At 45.2% G+C, this 13,583-nt stretch overlaps 1 non-coding gene across 1 annotated transcript; it reads left to right on the forward strand.

Annotated features, from left to right (window-relative positions):
* The first annotated feature begins 13,192 nt into the window (after positions 1-13,192).
* Positions 13,193-13,264, forward strand: Trnac-gca (transfer RNA cysteine (anticodon GCA)). Its single transcript has one exon. It is a non-coding gene; the product is annotated as a tRNA-Cys (tRNA).
* Positions 13,265-13,583: the final 319 nt, after the last annotated feature.

The raw sequence follows: 13,583 nt of genomic DNA on the forward strand, positions 1-13,583 counted from the left end.
GAATTGTCCAGAGTGTTCTTCAAACCAGTCGCGAATAATTGTGGCACCATTATATAGCGCGTTGCCATTCATAAATATTCCATTGTCGTGTGGGAACATGAAATCAATGAATGGCTGCAGATGGTCTCCAAGTAACCGAACACAACCATTCACAGTCAATGATCGATTCCGTTTGAGCAGAGGACCCTGTCGATTCCATGTAAACACAGCCCACACCTTCATCTAGCCACCACCAGCTTGCACAATGTCTTACTGATGACTTGCGCCCATGTCTTCGTGGGGCCGGCGCCACACTCGAACACTACCATCATCTCTTACCAACTGAAATCGGGACTCATCTGACCAGGCCACGGTTATCCACTGCTCTTCAGTCCAACCGATACAGTCACGAACCCAGGAGAGATGCTGTAGGCGATTATGTGCTGCTAGCAAAGACATTGGCGTCGGTCGTCTGCTGCCACAGCCCATTAAAAGCAAATTTTGCCGTCCTAATGGGTTCGTTCGTCGTATTTGTTTCTGAGGTTGTTTCACACAGTGTTGCTTGTCTACTAGCACTGACAACTCTCGGTCATTAAGCGAAGGCCGTCGGCCACTGTGTTGTCCGTGGTGAGAGACAATGCCTGAAATTTGGTGTTCTCGGCACACTCTTCACATTATGGATCTGGAATACTGAATTCCCTAACGAATTCCGAAATGGTCTGTCCCATGTGTCTAGCTCCAACCACTATTCCGCCTTCAAAGTCTGTTAATTCCCGGCATGCGATCATAAACTCGTCGGAAACTTCTCCACATAACTCATCTAAATGTAAATGACGGATCCACCAACGCACTTCCCCCATGAGCGCTCATGCTCGTCTTGCCTGCTGCTGGACAGGCCTCGTCTACAACAAGCCCAACATTTCCTAGAAGATGGATCTGCAGATATCATCACGTTTTACTGGACACCAGTGGAACACATCTGGGCCGCTATTGGGCGTTAGCGCCACGTTCACAAACGCCGACCAATAATTTACGGGAAATGCGTGAACTGAGCGTAAACCTAGCAAGGGCTTTTCGAATTCCTACCCCGCAGGATCGCTGCAACAGTCGGTCCCAAAGGTGGACCAACACTCTATTAAGCGTAATATTCTGACTCATCAATGTAGCTTCAGCGACGAACATTATAACGCGGTTCCTACTTACGACTGTCGCACAGTTGTGGAAATGACAGATGTTGCGGTGATCGTGGAATTGAAAACCTCAGGTGGCTCGATAGTGAACACACCATCATACCTGCTGGGGAGCCCATTAGGTTCCGTAATCGGACAACTACAGTCACCCGCCCGAGTAGCTGCGCTTTTTAACGAGATCGCTTCCGGAACGGAGAGGTGTGCCTCCTGGATATGGTTTTTAGACGATTTCCCACACCGCACTAGATGACTACCGCCTGAGATACATGCTACGCAAAGAACAGTTTCTCATAGTTGCACACAAAATTTGCTCTATACGCAGAGAGGTATGGTACACTGCTTCTGACCTTAACTGTTTGGTCTCCTCGAACACTTACTCAGCATCAGAACTTCAGTTTATCGTAGGACGTTACTGGAGAAGTTTACTGCTCCTTAACTTAAGTCAAGTAGAGTCATGTGGGCTGACTGGCTGGGAGACCCCGAAGGCCAGGTTCAGCAACATAAATTGGAAAGGTCTTTTCTATCCTTCTCATCTGTAGCCTCCTTTCCTTAGCAAAGGGTAAGCGTTATTTGTTGTTTAACTTTTGAGAGTAGATGACTTTAATGCGTATGTGTGTAGCTTTGTGTCATGCATGTGTTGGTTGATGATGAGACAAGGGAGTGTATGAAATCCGGTGCCGGCACATATCCCCTACTCCTCTCGAATAACTCATACGGGGATCCTGTACTTAACGTCCCCATCCGACGGATCAGTACCAACAGCTTCGCATGCCCTCACTTCATGAGACACTGCGGAAAAGTTTGGAACTTAATCCAAGACATTTGCGTCGGGACTTGTGATCAGTGAGTTCATGCACCCACCTCTCCTGTCTCCTCTGCCGTGAAGGTAAATAGAAAACTGTGAATAGCGTGTCACCAATTCAAATACCGGTCATGTCCTACGCGGTGCTTTAATTTCTGTGATTTGACGGAACGGGTGTATCCAACGCCGCACGACTGTGGACTACTCCGTAAGCAAGTTAATGGAATTCAGGCGTTTTAAACATTTAGTAACGTATGTGAATTTTTTTAACAACCTGTTGTGATACTTCGGCCTACCCTCACTTAAAGATGTCGACCAAGCTTTTAACAGGGTGTCCCACTTAAATTTGCCACCTTATATATTTCCGAAATGAAACAAAATGTGAAAACTGCATTCAGGAATATACCTATATCAGGGGTTCATACAATGGGCAGAAATGCACAGTCCCTACAAGTAAACAAACATCACTTTCAAAACAAAGTTACTTTTTAAGTGGCATTATGTACGTTATTTCTACCGAAATGAAAACTGTGGGTACAATTATTGATGACAGACTGGGTTTCACAGCTGTAATCTGGATTACTTGGATTTTAAGTAATGGAAATGTTGCCACAGTTTCTAGCGTAATGCTGTAATGCCGGTTGGCTGCACTGTTGGGAAGCTTTGCTCCCAGCGATCCAAGCTCTTCGCATTATGGCAGACGCAGTGGCGCAGTTGTCATTCTTTAAAGTTTACGTATTTCAGGAGGTATGCGGTTTAGAAAAGCGAAAATAAGTCTGCTGTCACTAATTGTACCTCTAGTTTTCATTTCGGTAGAAGCGCACACACTCCATTAGAAAGTCGTAGCTTTGTGTCGAAAATTGAGGCCTAGCTCCTTTGCATCGTACCTGTTTAAGATAGGAGTATAGGACATACAGCAGTGATCTGACCTGCAATATGAGTCACGCGCAGGACAGGTGGCGTCAGATTGCTCGAGTGTGTGTAGTTTCTATACGACCTGACTGTGGTGTCACTGCCAGACACCACACTTTTTTTTTTTTTCCTTTATTGTTATTTTAACACCTTATACAAAGGCGGGCTGTCAGCGGCACAATACGCCGCTCTTCAGCCTTGAGTTTGGCAACAAGTAGTACAGAAAGGTGGCACAGAGCAGACAGTAAAAACGGTGGTCAAAAAAGGTAGACACTAAAAATCGAAAAAACATGGAGCCGTTCACGCTGGACGAGAAACATCACTAACACTGGGCGACACGATGCACAGAACACGGATGATGATGGCGACGGCACGTGAACGGTGGTGGCGTGACGGCGAACAACACTACACACAAACGAAGGCACACACACGAAACACTGACGGCGATGATCTCCGGCGCGCGAATGTTCACTGAGCGTGTACGAGTCCGGGGACCTGCCAAGAGAGGAGGTGGAGGAGGAGGAAGGGGAAGGGGAATGGGAGAGGGGAGAGCAGAGATGCCATGGGCAAAGGAGAGAGGAGGAGGGAGGAAGGGGGAGGGGAAGCCCGGGGGAGAGGGGAGGAGGGAAGGGGGAAAGGAAGGAGAAGGGAAGGGAAGGGAGGGAGGGAGGGTGCCTAAAGGATAGGACACAGGAGGTGGGGGGGTGGATCAAAGTTGATAGGAGGGGTAGAGGCAGGGAAGGAGGACATCATCAGGGAGGGGGAGCTGGCGGAAGCCACCTTGGGAGAGGGTAAGGAGGGTGGAGAGATGGAGACCGGGTGGGATATGGGAGTATAGGCGCGGCAGCGGGCGGGGGTGGGAGAGGATCGGGGAGACGAGCGGGTGAGGAGGATCGAGTTTACGGGAGGTGTATAGGATTCGTATCCTTTCGAGGAAGAGGAGGAGGTGGGGGAAGGGGATAAGATCATACAGGATCCGCGTGGGGGAGGGGAGACGGATGCGATAGGCAAGGCGGAGAGCATGGCGTTCAAGGATTTGGAGGGATTTATAAAAGGAAGGGGGGGCGGAGATCCAGGCTGGATGGGCGTAGCAGAGGATAGGGCGGATGAGGGACTTATAGGTGTGGAGGATGGTGGAGGGGTCCAGACCCCACGTACGGCCGGAAAGGAGCTTGAGGAGACGGAGTCGGGAACGTGCCTTGGCTTGGATTGTCTGGAGATGGGGAGTCCAGGAGAGGCGACGGTCGAGGGTGACGCCAAGGTACTTAAGGGTGGGGGTGAGAGCGATGGGACGGCCATAAACGGTGAGATAGAAATCAAGGAGGCGGAAGGAAGGGGTGGTTTTGCCTACAATGATCGCCTGGGTTTTGGAAGGATTGACCTTGAGCAACCACTGGTTGCACCAAGCGGTGAACCGGTCAAGATGGGATTGGAGAAGGTGTTGGGAGCGTTGCAGGGTGGGGGCAAGGGCAAGGAAGGCGGTGTCATCGGCAAACTGGAGAAGGTGGACGGGGGCTGGCGGCGGCGGCATGTCCGCCGTGTACAAGAGGTACAGAAGGGGGGAGAGGACGGAGCCTTGGGGCACACCGGCAGAGGGGAAAAAGGTGTAGGAATCGGCGTTATGGATGGTGACATAGGAAGGACGGCGGGAGAGAAAGGAGCCGATCAGACGGACGTAGTTAATGGGAAGGGCGAAGGTTTGGAGCTTGAAGAGGAGACCGGAATGCCATACGCGGTCATAGGCACGTTCGAGGTCCAGGGAGAGGAAGATTGCGGAGCGACGGGAATTAAGCTGTTCGGAAAGGAGATGAGTGAGGTGAAGGAGAAGGTCGTTGGAAGAGAAGGACGGCCGAAAGCCACACTGGGTAACGGGAAGAAGGCGGTGCTGGCGGAGATGCTGGTGGATGCGGCGGGTGAGGATAGATTCCAGGACCTTGCTGAAGACCGAGGTAAGGCTGATGGGGCGGTAGGAGGAGACGGCGGACGGTGGTTTGCCGGGTTTAAGGAACATGAGGATACGGGAGGTTTTCCACAGGTCGGGGTAGTAACCGGTGGACAGGACTACGTTGTAGAGCCTGGCCAGGGTGGAGAGGAAAGAGATAGGAGCTTCACGAAGGTGGCGGTAGGTGACACGATCGTGACCAGGAGCGGTGTTGCGTTTCGTGCGGAGTGTAGCAATGAGATCCTGTGTAGTGATAGGGGCATTGAGTCCTGTGTGTGCAATGTTGTCCAAGTACTGGAAACCAGGAGCGAGGGGAGGGGAAGAGGTGTCAGTTCGACCGCGGATATCCGGGAAGAGGGAGTAATCGAACTGGGGATCATCGGGGATGGAAAATACATCGGAGAGGTAGGAGGCAAAGTGATTCGCCTTACTGAGGGAGTCAGGGAAAGGGTGATCAGCATGGAGAAGAGGATAATAGGGGGAGGGTTTAGTTCCGGTAAGGCGACGGAAGGCCGACCAGAACTTGGACGAGTTGATTGGTAGGGTAGCATTTAAACGGGTGCATGTCTGCCGCCAGTCCCGGCGTTTCTTAGCCGCGAGCAAATTACGAATGTGTCGCTGGAGTTGCCGGTGGCGTCGTAGTGTGTCCGGGTCACGCGTGCGGAGGAAGGCACGGTAGAGACGACGGGATTCACACCACACTTGCTAGGTGGTAGCTTAAATCGGCCGCGGTCCATTAGTACATGTCGGACCCGCGTGTCGCCACTGTGTGATCGCAGACCGAGCGCCACCACACGGCAGGTCTCGAGAGACGTACGAGAACTCGCCCCAGTTGTACGGCGACGTTGCTAGCGACTATACTGACGAAGCCTTTGCTCTCATTTGCCGAGAGACAGTTAGAATAGCCTTCAGCTAAGTTAATGGCTACGACTTAGCAAGGCGCCAATTGTCACAGTCCATGTATCTTACGAGTCTCATTTGTATAGTCAAGAGAGATGTATCACAAGGATTGATTAAAAGTTAAGTATATTCCAAAGATACGTATTTTCTTTATAGTATTCAATACGTATCCTGTTCCAGACTTGACGCCCTTCGGCGTGTGTGTACGCGTGCCTTTCGGCTTCCTCCTCAGTGTGGCGTGACTAGCTTGTTACGCCACAACACTGACAGAGGTCACTAGCTGATGGACGCTGTTTGGGCTGCAGTCAAAATACCGCCAGTTTTATTTCCGATTCCGTTTGCTTAATTCTGTAATTGTTTATTAATTACTGCAATAATTGTGTTTAGTTATGCGAATGAATGAAGGTGTGAATGTGAAATACTGTTTTATGTAAAGTTTTTACACGACACAGTGAAGTAATTGCTCACGTGAGGAATGTTCGAGAATGACGTGGCATTCGTACCGGGGAATTTGTTATAAGCTACCTAGCCAGTTTATGGTATTAGGGAAATGAGATTATGATTTCGGTAAGGTAGTTTTGTTACGAACGAATTGCTTTTATATTTGTGGGTTTCCAAAATTTATTGATTCAGTGACGGAGTTTGATTGGTTCTGTGTATATGCGCGGGATTGAGCAGGTTTGATACTGCTTTCCGATTGGCTGTGGGTTTCTCTGCCAATCAGCAATTACCGTTTTCACGCGTATTTTGGGAACGAGAAACTTCTATTGTGTAGAGAGATGAATAGAGTCTTGGCTTGGACCTCATAGTGAAGAGACCTAATGATATGTGCTCTGTTGAAAATTTTTCATATTGTAATATTTCGTTACCAAAATGTTTGAGAACTGCCATAAAGTGTGGAAGGGAGTTCGATTTAAAGCAAAGTGTGAAATTCGGAATATTCAGTGGCATTTAAATAACTAAATTCTGCGTAGTGTGTTGCTTACTCGCGAATTTGATACTGATTACAACATTTGAGCGAACAATTCTAAAAGAGACAATCCGTTGTAACTTTTCGGTACAGCATGATTAATATTTACCATAAACTGGCTAAGGTTATGACTGAGGTGTGCCTGTGGACTTCTCAGAGTTTGTACAGTTTACCGTAAGGCTTAGTAGTGACTGGTGCATGCAAGCTTATCGTAGTAGAATGAAATATTACGCTCATAAATACGATTATTTAACTATTCCTTGCATCGATAAAACAATTTTAGTGCGACTTGTGGTTACGATGTGTACATCTGTTTTTTCTATAGCTTTCTGCGTCTGAGATCTGCATGCGGGTAATTTCAAGAAGCCGTGCGTGTTAGAAGAGATTCATCACGAGGTGAGCGGAACCGTGCAATGCCGTGCGCCGCCGCAATGTGATGTTTGTTTACATTTATGGATTATGCATTCCTGCCCACTGTGTAGCCCCTGACACAGGTGCATGTGTATGTAGCTTTTTTCTGTTCGTTCTATCTTCCTGAAAACTTATGAATTTCTAGACTTCTGGTTTGACTTAGGCTCTTTTGAGTACGTTCTCCTTGTCAATCAGCATTTCTTTCGATTCCTTTTTGCCTCACACCCATTTTCTATGTCTGTTTTTCTCTTTTGGAAGAATGTGTGGATTTTCTTTGTTAATCTGTCTGCACTCTGTAGGTGGAACACGTGTTTACCGGATCTCGTCTGTTATTGTAGAGCAGAATCAATGTGTTACGTTATTTGTCCTCGAAACTCAGTTTCCAGCTTTTTTCTTGCTTGGACTTGACATTTTTCGCAAGATTTTTTTCTTTCCTTTACATATATTCTAATGCCATTGTGCATCCAGTTAAAAGTAGTGCTTCCGAACTGCAGAGAATTTCTGGTTTTACAGCTGTATTTATAATGCCTTAATTTAACATCTATAGTAAAATTTTAATATCAAGTCTGTCAAATTTATTTTACAGGTCCGTCTTGAACACACACACTTTCAACTTCACTATTACCAATTTCGGCTACTGCCATCTTCAGAACTGTTACAAACAAAAACAGTGGCGTAACCAGAAGTTCAATTTTTGAAGCTATATCCGTAAAGAAAAAATCCATAACAAGAATAAAAAGAATATTCATAATTAACAGCCATGAGTACCAGCTAGATATACTATAAAATATTCTGGTGTAGGTATCAACGTCAAATTATACATGTAGGTACATAGTAAGGACTGGTGATGACCTGGATAAAAATGGCTCTGAGCACTATGGGACTCAACATCTTAGGTCATAAGTCCCCTAGAACTACTTAAACCTAACTAACCTAAGGAAATCACACACACCCATGCCCGAGGCAGGATTCGAACCTGCGACAGTAGCAGTCCCGCGGTTACGGACTGCAGCACCAGAACCGCACGGTCACCGCGGCCGGCTGACCTGGATACGTCTAACATTGAACCATAGGTTAAGTTATTTTGTCATGCTGAAAGATTTCGATTTACAGACGAGATTTTATTTTTAAACTTTTCATATTGGCTTTTACACAATTGTGTGTTTATCTTTGCTATGTTAGGAGCTCCCATTATTACTATTTGCACCTTGGATTTTAAGTGTGGATGTAATTCCACATATTGTGTGTCATTGCATGTTTTATTGTCAGACGCTCATTTTGCCTTGTGAAGTAATTTTAATTGATTACTACCGATACAGCATTTTAACTATTAAATTTTCGATACTAGTTACTCATGTGCCCTCTGCTGGCCTCAGTTATGTGTATAACTACCAGAAGCATCACCAACCGTTAGCCGGCCGGTGTGGCCGTGCGGTTCTAGGCGCTACAGTCTGGAACCGAGCGACCGCTACGGTCGCAGGTTCGAATCCTGCCTCGAGCATGGATGTGTGTGATGTCCTTAGGCTACTTAGGTTTAATTAGTTCTAAATTATAGGCGACTGATGACCTCGGAAGTTAAGTCGCTTAGTGCTCAGAGCCATTTGAACCAACCGTTACTGTGCGCCTACATGTATAATTTGATGTTGGTACCTACATCAGAGTATTTTGATATGTATGACTGGTAAGCATGGCTGTTAATCATGTGTATAGTTTTTTACTTTTCGTATGTAGCACCAAGCCTTTTATAGATTTAGCTTCATCAAACTGAACTTTTTGTATGAAACAAAAACAAATACAGAATCATTTACTCTGCCCAATATTACGGATGTGAACAAACAGCAAGCATAGTATTCATAATGCAATTCAAAGCTTGCAGTACACACATGATGTCGTCTTGAGCAACACTTAAACACAATGGTATGAAATCAGGTTCTGTTGTTAACGAAAGCAAAACAAAATATGGAGAAGTTCCCAATAAGAAACCGAGATGATGAACCAAGATAATATTGTCGTAAGTCCCTATTAAGAGTTTCACCCCCGTGCTGGCCATTGCAAGTTTTAGTCGGGTCGTGACGCGTGTTCACCCGCAACACACCTTTAATAACTGTTTTTTGTTTATTATAAATGCTTGGAACGTAAAATCATTCTGTGGTGAGATGAACTAAATGTAATAAGTTTACATTTTCCTGTTTTCAGCATTGTTTAACTTACATGAATGCTTCAAATCGTATGATAAGTGATTTCGAGAATACACTGACGGGAAAAATCCCAACACCAATAAGGGGTTGTCCGACATAAACGAAAGTTTGTTGGCGTGTTTGTACATCTGAAAGATGTCTGTTCCAATTTCGCGCTAGTCGCATAAGAATGGCGTTAGTAGCACCACTAAGAGTATTTAAATGAGGTTTGTCTTAAATACTCGCTGTAACGGTCATTAGCGTTTGTTATCTTTTAGACTGGACGTGGTGAAATTTGGTTCAAATGGCTCTGAGCACTATGGGACTTAACTTCTGGGGTCATCAGTCCCCAAGAACTTGGAACTACTTAAACCTAACTAACCTAAGGACAGCACACACAATCATGCCCGAGGCACGATTCGAACCTGCGGTCGCGCGGTTCCAGACTAGCGCCTAGAACCGCTCGCTCACCCCGGCCGGCACTGGACGTGGTGAGCTCATGTCAGTCAAGAATGCCTTTAAGCAGACAAAGATGCCATTGACAGCGTCTCATTGGGTTTGAACGACGTCGTGTAATAGGGCTTGTAACCTCCCCCTCACTTATCGATCTTAATGACAGTAAAATTTAAACTACGTGTACCTAATGGAAATTTGGGAAAAGCAACCGTCACCGAAGTTAATCTGTCGGTAAAGAGGGAGGAAAGGGTTACATCTAAATGAAAGGAAAAATGCAAATGAAACTGGTGGAAATTAATTTTGAAAAGGGGTAAAGTTAATAAAGAAAGTAAATGTGCGGTCGTTACGTTAACAATTAACTAGCGTTAATTAGATATTTGAGATTTGGGGAAAATTACGGTCGCCAGTCCTATGGACAACTACTATAATAACTGAAAGGTTATTGCACATATAATTAGCACTAAAAGCGTGGCAACTGAAGGTTGACATGTGTTGTGTGAAAACTGAATGTTTGTCAGAAGTAATAAATTGCGCTACACTCTGACTTAATTTAGCAAAAGAATTAATAAAACCGGAAAATTGAAAGTTAATTTAGTGACTGAAATTAATAGTGAGCTTTGTTTCTGGAGCACTGCGAATTTCAGTAAAATAAGGTTAGTCTTGGGCTACCTCAACAATCATTTCAAAAGCTACTTGAAGCTACGCAATTTAGAAATAAGAGATTTAACTTTGAACTTCAATTAAATGATTCTGAACAATTAACAATAGTAGAATTTAGTACGTACCAAGCTGAGCTGCAGTTACAGGTAAGCTAAAATATGGTAACAAAACTTGCACTCTTAATTTGTGCTTGTGTAATCTAAATATTGTAGCCAGCTACGAATACCTTAACTGAACTTTGAAATTAAAGCAGTGAAATCGAATGATATTACTTTAATACTGGCGTTTGAATTTCAACGACACTCGGGTTCATTCCGGAAAAGGAAGGGACCCTGCTTGGTAATGCAATTGGGACAATGAGCAACAAAGGTTCATGCTAAGTTGCTGTAATTTTGTGAGGCATATGGAACAATTTTAAAATCTGAGGTGTGCCATACAGTTCTAAAACTTTACGTGCTTCCATCTTCCTTGTTGGTTGATTGAAGGTTTGAAGTCGTCGGTCGAGGAGGTGACGACAGTCACTCATTGTCGGCCGTAGCTGCTGCAGAAGCTGGATGTTGGCGCGCCTTCTTCTCGACACGGTCTTCAGCCGAAACGGGCTCTTGATGTGTGCCAGCTAACGCTTCCCGTCCGCGACACCATGTCAGAAACTAACATAGCAAGTCGAGCGCAATTAGATGCTGCCCAAACCCCGAAAGCGCGGCAACTCGCGGGAGCGTCGCAAGAGACACCTGCTCCACCTCCCTACTCCAGCCAGACTCCGCGCTCCACGCGGCAGAGTTAACAATACCAAAGATCCTAAACACTTTGGTTCTCCACACGACCTATCGACGTAATCGTTCGTTAGCATAGTTTTCCCTAGGCAAGGCCCAGCGTAAAAACACAAATAGTATTTACAAAACAATCCAATTACATCGACATAAATGCATATATATATATATATATATATATATATATATATATATATATATATATATATATATATATATATATATATATATATCTCAAAACAGTCACAATATATAAAGACACAGAAATGTCATATCTTCAGGTAACAAAATAAGGAAAAAAAATTATAGTACAATAGATGGAAATAGGATATGCATTTCCGGCGTTACAGGCTACAAGAACCGGGATGTTCCCTCTGCGACTTGCAGAAGACTTGGCAAGAGAATGTTCGGTCGGGAGAAGGCCGGGATCTGGATGGCCACGTGTCAATACCGAGAGGTAAGATCCTAGTGCTCGGCGTATGGCTGTGGCGCATCGTACTGCATCTGCTGTTGGAGACACTACGAACTGTTACAAATGGGGTACTTGGACAGCCCCGAGCCTGACGCCTTGTAGCACGCATCCCAGACACCAAACCACCGCCATTTGCGACTTCAGGGTTTCAAGCGAGAGCGCATTGGGGGGCAGCTGGAGGTCTGATGAAAGCTAATTCTGCCTCGGTGCCAATGATGGCCATATGCTGGTTAGGAGGAGGCCAGTTGTTGGCCTGCAATTAAACTGTCTGTGTCCTAGACTGACAGGACCTACAGCCGGAATTATGATCTGGGTTGTGATTTCGTACTACAGCAGGAGCACTTTCGTGGTTATCCCATGCACGCTAATCGCAAATTTGCACGTCAGTCTTGCGATTCGATCTGTTGTGCTACCATTCATGAACAGCATTCCAGGGGGTGTTTTCCAACATGATAAAGCTCGCCAAAATACCGTTCCTGTAATCCAACACGCTGTATAGTGTGTCTCCGTGTTGCCTTCGCCTGCTCAGTCACCAGATCTGTCTCCAGTCGAGCACATAAGGGACATCAGCGGACAAAAACACCAGCGTCATCCACAGCAGCATTAACTGTGGCTTATATCGCTCATTATTATTTTTTGTGATTTTTTTTCGTCAGGGCAGTTTATACACTGCCGAAAAAAAAACAACAGATTTATGATGAGAAAGAATCCACGCAGTTCCTTTACCCTCGGAACAAGCACCATGCTTTTTATTCAGTGAGAGTCAGGTCCATTCGCAATTCAAACATCGTAGCTTACTTGGGCGCTGTTCAGTGTACCGGTTCATCTGTAGTACTTCAGCTTTAACAGATCAGCGAGAATGTGAGTAGGACGTCATTTTCACCTAGCAATTTTAAAACACCGATGTTGGTAGTGAAATTTGTGTTCAGTTCTTATGTACCAAAGATTTTTTGCAGTATGACTAGAGACGTAGCCACATTTTTGTAAGCTGATATGACAATTATATTACTTGGGACTTAATCCTAGTCGAGTTAAGATAACTATACATTCAAAAGGAAAGTTTGTGTTAGAGTGCCAGTGCGTTAAATATCGACCCTAAGTGCTCGAGGGAATACCCCCCCCCCCCCCTTTCTTCTTTCTAAGAGAAATTAAATAAACACACATTTTGTGCTGCAGACGAAATAATCTTTTTGTTTCCGACAACAAATATCGTCTCGCTGTTGAGTTAGTGTCTTGCCTCCACCTGCAGTTAGCACCTCACGTTCTAGGCTTGCGAAACAAAGAACCTAACAAACTCACTATTTGGAATAACACGGTATTTTCCCGAATATTCTATTTAATCGTAGATCTAAAAAAACAATTCGCTGCAGGCTGCAGATGCCATTAGCTCATCTCATGCAGCGACTCTGGTTTCCGCGCACGCGTTTCGTAAACGTGGTAAATGACCATTGCACTCAAAATGCAAGAACAAAGCGTAACCGCCCCTCCAGTTCCATCAAATTGTGTCGGTACTGGCGTTTATTACTCTATGGTTGTGGAAACTATGTCATCGGGGGTATAGCTCAGTGGTAGAGCATTCGACTGCAGATCGAGAGGTCCCCGGTTCAATCCCGGGTGCCCCCTTTCATTTTAAATATTAACATCCTTACGGAGGCTCTGACAGTATTATGGAAAGACACTGGTCATTTGTTGTACACACTTGCATAATTTAAAACTATCGATTGCTGCTACACAGAAACTATGCAGTAAGAGCGTTGAATGTTCAATGTAGTCGCTAATTCACATATCATCTCTGTACATTCAGCAAAAAGGAAAATTCACACAAGAGCGTTCATAGCTTCAAGTTGTTTTTCTACTGTTCCCCTCTCGAATAGCGCGCAGGAAACACGAACGCTCTTATCTTTCCTTGCAAACTCTAATTTCTCTTATTTTATTATGATTA

This window comes from Schistocerca nitens, chromosome 2, assembly GCF_023898315.1.
Source record: "Schistocerca nitens isolate TAMUIC-IGC-003100 chromosome 2, iqSchNite1.1, whole genome shotgun sequence".
Taxonomy (NCBI): domain Eukaryota; kingdom Metazoa; phylum Arthropoda; class Insecta; order Orthoptera; family Acrididae; genus Schistocerca; species Schistocerca nitens.